Source organism: Columba livia, unplaced genomic scaffold, assembly GCF_036013475.1.
Source record: "Columba livia isolate bColLiv1 breed racing homer unplaced genomic scaffold, bColLiv1.pat.W.v2 Scaffold_135, whole genome shotgun sequence".
In the NCBI taxonomy this organism is placed as follows: Eukaryota; Metazoa; Chordata; class Aves; order Columbiformes; family Columbidae; genus Columba; species Columba livia.
In genome coordinates, this window is record NW_027043031.1 from 1,149,011 (window position 1) to 1,153,545 (window position 4,535).

Below are 4,535 nucleotides of genomic sequence, written 5' to 3' on the forward strand. Positions count from 1 at the left end.
TTAGCCTGTTTTCTTTGTGGGTATCTGTTTAAGCACGTTGCAATTTTGGTAGGTCTTTGTTATATGGTACAGTAGGTTCACAGAGATTCATGAAAATCAGTTGACTCAAAAGGTGCATTTTGTGATAGTATAAAAGATCATGAGTAATTTAGTTCCTTACTGCGTGAACGTGATGTTAAGATTTTATGTGTAGTAGCTGTTATATTTTTTTTTTTTTCTAGCGTACTAGCTTTATTCCAATATCCAGACTTGCGCAACTCTGTGACAGGCTGGCTGTCTCTCATCTCGGTGCACTAAATTTGGCCTTTTTGTATGCACATCAAGTGAAGAATCATGGTTTTAGAATAACAGTTGTAGCACACCAGATGAGACACTCAAAAAAAAAAAAAAAAAAAAAAAAAAAATTATTAAAAGGCCTTGCCCAGTCCAGCTTGCTGCGAGGGGGGTGGATGCCAAACGGGCCTCCAGCGCGCACTGACCCATTTTGTCAGGGAGACCCAGAGGTATCTCCACCTGGCTGAGCAGTAAGCGGTTCAAGGTGCAATGCAAAAAATTGAGATATTGTCTTAAATTGGTGTAAGTGTGATCCATCTGCTTATTTGAACTTGGTATATGGTTTTCGTATCTGAGCTCAGTGTTTTAGTTTGTGTATTCATATTCGGTACCAGGGGAGTCTTGTTTGGGGAGATAATTACAGAATGGGAACCGGTTCCACTGCTAAAATTCCACCTTGCTCCCCCTTAGGATGCATCCTTACACATTAAAGTAATCGCTTATATTGCTAGAAAAGCATTTAAATTGTTAAAATACTATGATAGATGTGAACTTGGGGTATTGTATGAAGTTATGAAGTTGTATTTAAAGGTTGCTGGAATGTGAACTGATTTGGATCTAGGACAATAGAATAATGGATTTATGTTTATTATACTGGTTTATACTGTTTTTTTTTTTTGACATCTCTAAATTGTAAAAGGTAAATGGAGCTAAGGAATGTGACTATTGCTGAGCTACTTGAAATTGCATATAAAGTGTATTATGGCTGAAATGAAATGGGAAAACAAAGAGCAAAATATCCCAGGCCTGTGTGCAGCTCATTGTAACTGAGAAGTTTCCCAGAGCCTCCTACTTCGTACCAGCCAGTATGCCAGCTGCGTGACCTTGGTTATATCTACACTGCACAGAAAGAAAAAACAACTGGAAAAACCTGGCTGCCTGCTTTTAAAGCAGTGAAAGGGGGGTTCTCTCTCCCCCCACTGCAGCGATGTAATACTGAATGGAGCAGTCCGAGGGTGAAGTTTAAAGGCATCCTGAGCAGACCCGTAGTTCTAATGAAACTGGACAATTAAACCAAAAATTTGTTGATGGACTTATCCTATGGTAATTAATTGTACGAGACTTCTTAGTAAATTCACCATGCTAGAGACAACGAAAGAAAGGCCGTTTTTTGAGACAAATGGAATGCCAGATTTGGAACAAAGTTTTAATACATGAATTCTTGTATTTGCCCAAAAGTCCTATACCTCTCTTGGGTCAGGATTTGTTAAGTAAATTGTAAGCTCAAATAACGTTTTCTGAGAATTCTGTTTAGTTGCATATCCTACAAGAAGGTGCTTGGATGGTGCAGATCTGCTTGTGCAAGTGAGAAATCTTCAAGGAACTTAGCAGCCAATGTTTTTGATAAAGCAAATACTACACTGAGAAATCTGAAACAGGACTTCAATCCGGTAAGGGAAAACAATATCCAATAAATATGACAGCCAAAATGGAGTTAGAAACTTTGAGGAATGAATTTATGACAGCTTTACAGGATGACTGCATTTGATTGGACTTACAGATTTGTCTATGAAACAACCTGTGGCTATTGTGGGACAGTATGATGAGAATGCTAACAGACTAATATACCAATTGTCACTCTGATCAAGAAAATGCAGGGAATGAATTTAAGGCCATGATCCTTTTGTCATATATGTACCATTTGCGAAATTTAAGGAACCTTTGAATTTGATTTGCGATTTTGAGTACGTAGTCAAGATCCAACACATGTATCTGATTCTGAACTGTGTTTTTGTTTTGTTTTGTTTGTTTTGTTTTGTTTTGTTTTTTAAACAAAAAGGGGAATTGTCAGGGGGGTTGTGTGTGGTGAGTCACTTGTATCTAAGTGGTGCAGCCTGGGGTTGCCCTGTGATGAAACACTTTGTAACTATGACCCAAAACCATGCTAAATCAGAAAGAACCCGCATTAGTTATGGTCAAATCACTAGTTAACGTTCAATGGAAAAGTCCATACCAATTGATAACCTGGGAGAGAGGTTATGCTTATGTTTTTACAGATCAGGAGCTGCAATGGTTGCCAGCACGAAACGTGAAACCTGTGTTATCTTCCTGACAATGATTGTTGCAGCTGCTGTGTTTTGGATGCCTGCACAGACAAAGACTAACATGTGGATTACTTTAGCCAACATGACTGACCATCTATATGCCTAACTACGATGTCTCTGGAAAAAACGTTCCACACATGCTTGGTTGGTGTCTTCCTTGATGACTACAGCGGCATCGCACGACTGTTTCAAATGGTGGTTGATGCAGAGGCATTGCAACGAACTGTAATAATGCTAACACGGCACTTTGGATTAATTGCCACCTGGAGGCAGACGTCGAACCACAGGAACTGGAATTGATGGCATCTGTGCCCATGGACACTTGTATCCAGCCGGTTTGTGAAAAGTGTCAGAACAGTATACAAGAACATGAATGGACAAAACTACAAAATGTTAATGCTACCCTTGGTGACTACAGAAATGAAACTCGACGGTGTAATGCTTCACAGAAGAATGCAAGGGATGTCATTGACAGCGACCCTAAAACCTCCTGTATGGTGTATTCTTGATCTGTGAAGATAGAGCCTGACCAGGAATTCCTTCTAACGCTGTTGGAGGACTGTGTATTTTGGGACTATTAACTCTCTTAACGTCCAATGTATCTATGATAATAGATCACAAAAGAACAAGACGAGAAAAACACTTTTATGGATTTACAGAATAAGTCGAGATCCATCCACGAGGAGATTAAACAACTTACGGACCATTCACAGAAGATCAGAGAGGATGTGGGCCTCTTTGGCTTAGACGGCCTCATGAACTGGTTTGGACTAGGAGGATGGGTAAAAGGGCTTTTGCAGAGTGCTCTGGCTCTCTTAATCATAGTAGTAGTTGCATTAATATGCTTGAGTTGTGCTATATCATGTATTAAGAAGATTTTAGAGCAGACACTTGGACAGGCTCTGCTCATGAAAAAAGGAAAAGGGGGGAGATGTTGGGGATTGGCTCAAGGAGCATGGACAGGAGTCCACCAAGCAACTGTACGAGCAGAGCCCATTTTAGTTGACATAAGTAGGCCTCAGTTAGCATGAGTTTGGTGTAGCATAGTGGAAAAGTACTGAGCGGTTGCTCTCTGGTTCAGCTGAGCGTTTAGATAAACAAGCTGGGGAATTATCTCTAGCAGGGTGAGGAGGTTGCATTCCAGAGAAACCACAAGAAGGTTGAGCTCATTATGTATACTATCCAATCAATAGAAGACGAGTAGGCATAATTACTGTATACTATCCAATTAATAGATGACGAGTATGCATAATTATTGTAAGTCTTATATAAACCAGCTTAGTGCATCAATAAAGTTGAAGTATGCTTTATCACTCATATTGAGTCGGCTGCATTTCTTCCTCCGTCCGCTCGGGTCTGGAACTCTGATGGGAATTTTCTCTGCACTTTCTTACTTCTTTCTTACTTCTTTCTTACTTCTTTCTTACTTCTTTCTAAATTCTTTCTTCTTTCTTTCTTCTTTCTTTCTTACTTCTTTCTTATTTCTTTCTTACTTCTTTCTTTCTTTCTTCTTTCTTACTTCTTTCTTACTTCTTTCTTACTTCTTTCTTACTTCTTTCTAACTTCTTTCTTTCTTCTTTCTTTCTTCTTTCTTTCTTACTTCTTTCTTACTTCTTTCTTACTTCTTTCTTTCTTCTTTCTTTCTTCTTTCTTTCTTACTTCTTTCTTACTTCTTTCTTACTTCTTTCTAACTACTTTGTTACTTCTTTCTTACTTCTTTCTAACTTCTTTCTTTATTCTTTCTTTCTTCTTTCTTTCTTCTTTCTTTCTTACTTCTTTCTTACTTCTTTCTTACTTCTTTCTTACTTCGTTCTAACTTCTTTCTTTCTTCTTTCTAACTTCTTTCTAACTTCTTTCTTACTTCTTTCTTTCTTCTTTCTTACTTATTTCTTACTTCTTTCTAACTTCTTTCTTACTTCTTGATACTTCTTTCTAACTTCTTTCTTTCTTCTTTCTTTCTCCTTTCTTTTTTCTTTCTTTCTTTCTTCTTTCTTACTTCTTTCTTACTTCTTTCTTTCTTTCTTCTTTCTTACTTCTTTCTTTCTTCTTTCTAATTCATTTTTACTTCTTTCTTACTTCTTTCTTACTTCTTTCTAACTTCTTTCTTCTTTCTTTCTTCTTTCTTTCTTACTTCTTTCTTACTTCTTTCTTTCTTAC